The sequence below is a fragment of the Mus musculus genome, chromosome 11, assembly GCF_000001635.26.
Source record: "Mus musculus strain C57BL/6J chromosome 11, GRCm38.p6 C57BL/6J".
Lineage (NCBI taxonomy): Eukaryota > Metazoa > Chordata > Mammalia > Rodentia > Muridae > Mus > Mus musculus.
In genome coordinates, this window is record NC_000077.6 from 26851651 (window position 1) to 26858024 (window position 6374).

At 36.5% G+C, this 6374-nt stretch overlaps 1 pseudogene; it reads right to left on the bottom strand.

The window, feature by feature from the left end:
• On the bottom strand, positions 4683-5276 carry Gm12073 (predicted gene 12073; annotated as a pseudogene).

Below are 6374 nucleotides of genomic sequence, written 5' to 3' on the forward strand. Positions count from 1 at the left end.
ATAGCCTTAATACTGAGAAAAATACTGTTTTCCATACGATAAAATTTTGTTGTGAGCATTCACAAAGCAGAGGACTAGTTAGTTCATGATTACATAATTTATAAGCCTCATTCTTTGAAGGATTATCTTTGACTGTCTATAGCCAACATCCCAATGATTTGTGTGTGTGTGTGTGTGTGTGTGTGTGTAAAACATATACTTAAGTGTGTCTTATATCCCAATTGTCTCTTCATCTTTCTAAATATTGGTCTTTCAAAGTACAACTTAATAATCTCCATATAAATGAACTGCAACTACAAGGGGCATATTTCTAGAATTCTGTTTAGACATGGGCAAATACAAAGCTATATGTGCATTCTAATTTAAAATACCAATGAAAATGAATTTCTGTGTAAAATGACAAAGACAAAAATATCTTGCTAAAAAGAGAAAATGTCCACCAAAGTCCTGTCATTACTTTAAATAAATTTATGCTTGCAAATATTTCTAATACATAATTACAAACAATTTACAAGTTGTTTTAGGTTCACAGGAAGTTGGAATAACTGTGTAGAGATATCTTCTTCAATAGTTTTACTTTTTTCAATAGTTTTTATTTGTGTTCTTTTAAATATATTTATGTTACATGACTATATCAGTATATTTGGCTGAATTATATAAGATAATGAGTAGTCAAATTGTAATCTATGTATTGCAATGTCTTGTGGGTCAACATATTTCTATTAATTAAACTTTACTTAAATTATTTTAACATTCTAGATGTTTAAATCACTTTAAAACTGGCAAGTTGGAGATGTGTGCGAAGAACCATTAAAACAGGAAGAATTGTTTTGCTAATAATCTGAATAAGGAGATGAATGAAGATATATGACAGTACAGGTGTGAAGTCCTAAATCTTGTTTCATCAAGATGACACTCCTACATAACACATTATTTTTGAAATTTCCAGATATTTCTTTCGTAGAGGTTCTTGTGTACAGTGACAGGCCATATTTCTTTAAATTTCTTTAAGGATCTACAGGAGCAACTGAGAGTTCTACATCTTCATCCGAAGGCTGCTATTAGAATACTGGCTCCTAGGTAGCTAGCACAAAGGTATTAAAGCCCACATCCACAAGGCCACACCTACTCCAACAAGGCCACCTCTCCCAACAGTGCCACTCCCTGGGCCAAGCATATACAAACCATTACAGGATCCATCAACAAAACAAAATATCAACAAACACCTATTTTTACTGATATTACTAGAAATTATATTTCCTTAATCCCTTAGCAATATTTTTGAAATTATAAAGAATCAAAAGCATTCAGCTTAGCAGTAGGGGCACTGGCCTCACTGGTCTGAGACCTCTGGTCTTATTGCTCACAGGAAGAGGCATTTTTATACTTGAAGTATTGATTTTAATTAGACCTATCACCAGAACAGAATGAGACTTTTCTTAAAAATTGAAATTCAAAAAAGAAATCATCAATTTGGCTTCGTCTCTAAATATAGAGATTATTAAGATTAAATCACCTAAATCCATCCAGAAAAAAATAATAACCACGCATGGAGAGCAGCATTGAAAAGAGTAGAGGTTTGGAGGGCTATTTGTATGTGAGAAGAACACAGGGAGGATTCTATTAAAAGTCACCAGGTGTTCCCAATTTTCTCTAATGGTTCTGCCCCCAGAAATTATGCACAAGTATGCAGGAGATAAGGAAAATTCACAGATTTAGTTCTTACTAACCCAAAGATTAACCAAAGGCTAGGAAGGATGGGAACTCTGGCTTTCATCTGCTTTAATGGTGCAGTTTAGTGGGCTTGTCCATGGATCATTGAGCTCAGTATCTCTAGAGATGATGCCAAGCACAGACCTCTCTTTCCAGTTATATCCACGGATGGTCGCCTGGCATGGCAGAACCATCCAGCTGCTTGTCCTTTTGGGATTGCACAACACTGATCTGTTCTCACCCATAGTTTATTTTGCTTACCTTTCCATCTTGTACCTACCCAAGCAAGACTTGGCCTCTCACAGTGACCTTACTAGCATAACTGAACGGTCATATAGGTGGTTAACTATTACTTTAATTATAATTGAAGCTGTTTCTTTGCTTTCTACTGATTTTGAGAGTTTTCTGGAAAAACTTGAGCAGCAAGAGATTGGGTAGAAAGTAAAGAAGGCATGGTAATTTGTGAGAACAAACTAATTTTAAAGTATATTTAGTGTCTGGTGAAAATGTTCTGTGGGCCCTCTTTCCCACCAAATCACTTGAGCACTCATGTACTAAGATGGATTATTTGCAAGGGCTATTGTACTTTTCATTGTTTTTGAGGATGTCATTAACAAAGAAAATAGCATACTAGAAATAGTATTTTATTTCATAGAGAGATTCAACATAATGACTGTATTGCTAGAGACGTCCTAATAACAATAAGGCTGGTTGGTTTTAGAGCTGATTCCAGAGGTTAAGTTGAGAAACTATGGTTGAGGGTGTCAGTTCTGCTGGGATTCACAGTATGGCTGTGAACAGTCTTGCTACATGCCTGTTCACATTAAAGTCATGGCTCCTTCTAGTGCTCATTTTGAAGGCCTTCTGTAACATGTAGTGGTACTACTAAACCTTATCCAGTTGTAGTTGATTTTTAACATCTAGCTGTTCTGGCCTATTCTTGGCCATGAACTATTGGACTCCATCCAGGTGATGAGGTCATTCTCATTTGGTAGATTAATTCAGACATTTTATACTCAACTAACTTTCATAATTAATATGGATTTACCTTGGTCAATGTTGCTACCTTTAAGTCAACACATCTATAAGATTCCTATACTGTTTCTTCCTTTGTTGTTTAGTCACTTAGCCAAAGCTGTGCTAATTATGACTTGCATTCTTAGTTTGATCCTCAAACTTCTCTCTCTCTCTCTCTCTCTCTCTCTCTTTCTTTCTTTCTTTCTTTCTCTCTAAAACAGGTTTCTCTGTGTAGCCCTATGTAGTCCTGGCTGTCCGAGAAGTCACTCTATAGATCAGACTGGCCTCAAACTCAAAAAACCACCTACTTCTGCCTCCCACGTGCTAGGATTAAAGGCATGCACTATACAACTTAAGTAGCTTTTTCCTTTTATGGATTCTGAGCTCCTGGAGGGAACAGATAATTTTTCCTCAACTAACATAATCCTAGCAATCCTAGCATAATTCCTGGTCTGCTACATTATCAAATATAATAATGTACTGCCAAGGAAGTGTTCATGAACCCCAAAAGACCAATCAGGAGCCAATCATATGTAATCACACCAGAGTCTTTACAAGTTGGAGTTTAGGCTTAACTTACTGCCACCCTACAGAACAGTTCTGGAAGAGAAAAGTCCCAAATACTCATCAGGACAAGCTATTTTTCCACAGTAAATGTTCTTTAGGTTAATGGCAATATTGACTGGATGGTACAGTTCTGGGATTTTATTGTCTAGCAGAATAGCATTCTGGCATAGATCAGGGGACCATGAATCTCTCTTGGCAATGTTAGACTGGGAATCCAAGAAAAAATATATTTGAAGAAACTGGATAGTTGATGAACCCACTGACACCAAAGTGTTTCTATAAGTGAGGCTTCATTTTTCACCCATGTCTGTGGAAGCCTGGACACACTCACTTTGTTAGAAGACATTTATGATGGTAGAGTGGTACATATGCCTGGACTTCCAGCATTCAAAATATTAAGGCAAGAGAAATACAAGTTTGAGACTAGACTAGGCTACAAGAAAGAGACTCTGAACAAAAGTTTGATCAGAGGTAACCCTTGGCTTCATTGGATATTGAAGTGGACATATTGTATCTGGAAACTCCTTACACATCAAAAATTAGTCAGGAGGAGCCTTCTTGTTTGTCTGTAAGCTTTCATCAATAACAGGAGCTTAAAAAAATAGGCCCATCAACTATGAAGCTATGCTACTTGTGTGGCTTCAGCAAATTATGTCAGCTCTGAGTTTCAGTTTGTTTATTTATAAAATAAAGAGAATGTCAAATTTGGACATTATTGTAAAGCATATACTTGTCTAAATATCTGAAATGTATGTGTGGAGTGTGTCTTTGATAGATAATAACCATTCAACTAATAATTACACTATTACAGTTATACTCCATTTAGCTCTGCCATCTTTGAATATATTTTGTCACTTAGCTTAGTCAATTCCAGATTTATAGCCAAAATAATAGATTCAAACCTCAATTTTATTTATCTTTTTATTAGGTACCTAAGTAAACTATGTTTTGAGGAAATATATCTTATCACTACTTTTAAAACTATGCTTTTGATGTGGTACTTTCAACTTAATATGCATTATAAATATTTAAGAAGGGATATTCTAGCCGGGCATGGTGGCGCATGCCTTTATTCCCAGCACTTGGGAGGCAGAGGCAGGTGGATTTCTGAGTTCAAGGCCAGCCTGGTCTATAAAGTGAGTTCCAGGACAGCCAGGGCTACACAGAGAAACTCTGTCTCGAAAAACCAAAAAAAAAAAAAAAAAAAAAAAAAAAAAAAAAAAAAAGAAGGGATATTCTAGTTCATTGCTGACTACAAACATTTCAAATTTATCTTAACTAAATATAAAATATAGGATTTGTACATATTGATGAAATAATTTTCAAAGCAGGTTAAAATTGAGATCTACAACATCTATCTTTTCTTCTTTTTGAGAATTTTTTTTTTTAAATACTTTGTCTGCATTTGAATTTCTTCTCATGCCATGAGTGGTTTGTTTCTACAGTTTCTTCTGGGATTTCTTTTTCTTCTGTGTAGTCTCCTCTTCTGGCTGTGGAACAATCTGTTCCTTAACAATGAGGATCATTCAATGTGGCAGGGGGAGCTCATATATGGGTTAGTCAGGCCATGAGCTCTGTAGGTTCGACAGCACACCTTAACTGCCTTGTTTACCTGGGCGTGCTCAGTGACTAGAAAATCTACAACTAAACCCTTAAGTTAAGCATTACTCTCTGCAGTTTGAAGCATGTGCAGCAAAAATTCAACACTCATTTTTGGGACTGTCCCTGTGTCCAGCCCCATTGTTTGGCCTGGACACACCAACCCACTCCATCATTATACCTCCAGAATGGCACACATTGCTTCTTTAAAGTGACATCCTTCAGATACTTGGTGGCTTTGGGATATGTGTACCCTTGATGGCCTGGCAGTTTCCTAGGTGATCTTAAAGTAAACACGAAGGTTTGAACTTCCTTATTTGTATTATTTTGTGGGGTTTTCTGGGTCAAGAGAGTAGTGAACCATCTTCACAGATCAACTCCCACACATGATCCTGCTACCTCCTTTTATCCTCCCACTCCTCTCACCTGCCAGGCCCCTCTCTCCCTCTACTTCTCATAATTATTTTGTTCCTCCTTCTAAGTAGGATTGAAGCATCCACACTTTGGTATTCCTTCTTGAGCTTCATATGGTTTGTGAGGTGTATTGTGGGTATTCTGAGCTTTTGGGCTAATATCCACTTATAAGCAAGAACATACTGTGTGTGCTACTTAGGAAGATATTTTCTGGTTTTCTCCCTTTGCCTGTGAATTTCATGAAGTCATTGTTTTTAATAGCTGAGTAGTTCTCCATTGTGTAAATGTACCACATTTTCTGTATCCATTCCTCAGTTGAGGGACATCTGGGTTGTTTCCACCTTCTGGCATACACACACACACACACACACACACACACACACACACACACACATGTATATGTATATGTATATATAAAGATATATATACATATATATATATATATATATAGATAGATAGATATAGATATAGATATATGCACACACACGTGCTCACTATAAATATAGTAGAGCAATTGTCCTTGTTATATGTTGGAGCATTTTTGGGTATATGCCCAGGAGTGGTATAGCTGTGTCTTCAGGTAGAACTCTTTCCAATTTTCTGAGGAACAACCAGACTGCTTTTCAATGTAATTGTACCAGATTGCAATTCCACCAGCAATGGAGGAATGTTTCTCTTTCTCAACATCCTTGCCAGCATCTGCTGTCACCTGAGTTTTTGATCTTAGCCATTTGACTGCTTTGAGGTGGAATCTCAGGGTTGTTTTGATATGCATTTTACTGATGACTAAGGATGTTGATCATTTTTTAGGTGCTTCTCAGCCATTTGGTATTCCTCAGTTGAGAATTCTTTGTTTAGCTCTGAACCCTATTTTTAATTGGTTCTCTGGAGTCTAACTTCTTGAGTTCTTTGTGTATGTTGGATATTAGCCCTCTATCAGACTTAGAATTGGTAAAGATTTTTCTCAATTTGTAGGTTGCTCTTTTGTCCTATCGACAATGTTCTTTACCTTACAGAAGCTTTTCAATTTTATGAGGTCCCATTTGTCTATAATTGATCTTAGA